Source organism: Stegastes partitus, unplaced genomic scaffold (genome assembly GCF_000690725.1).
Source record: "Stegastes partitus isolate 25-593 unplaced genomic scaffold, Stegastes_partitus-1.0.2 Scaffold1513, whole genome shotgun sequence".
NCBI classification, from domain to species: domain Eukaryota; kingdom Metazoa; phylum Chordata; class Actinopteri; family Pomacentridae; genus Stegastes; species Stegastes partitus.
In genome coordinates, this window is record NW_007579244.1 from 124,036 (window position 1) to 124,604 (window position 569).

Sequence of the window (569 nt, forward strand, 5' to 3'; positions counted from 1 at the left end):
ACTGTGAGAGCTCTAGAAGAAACAAACAAAAAGCAGGAAGAGCGAGAGAAAGCCACTGTGAGAGCTCTAGAAGAAACAAACAGTGAGCTGGAGGCCATAAAAGAGCGAGAGAAAGAAACTGTGAGAGCTCTAGAAGAAACAAACAGAAAGCTGGAGGCCATACAAGCCACTGTGAGATCCCTTGAAGAAACAATTGGAGAGCTGGAGGAGAGCAACAACCAACTTAACAGCACCCTGGATGAAGGCAGCTTGGAACGTAACAGCACCCTGGCTGGACGCAGAACATATAGAGGTAACAAAACATACTACAAGGAGAAATTACTTTGCAGAGCCAAGGTGTGCCATGTAACTGTACTATTGTGAGCTAAATAACCATTTTTGCTGAAAACAGACTTGTACAAAGTAATGGCAATTATGAATACAACATATATAAATGATAAAATGTAAAGCAGGTGCTACCATAGGTAGGTATTCACCCCGTTCACGTCAGTATTTTGAAGATGCACCGTGCCTCCAAATACACACTGAGCCTGTGTGGATAGTGTCTTACTCAGCCTTGCAATTTGAAA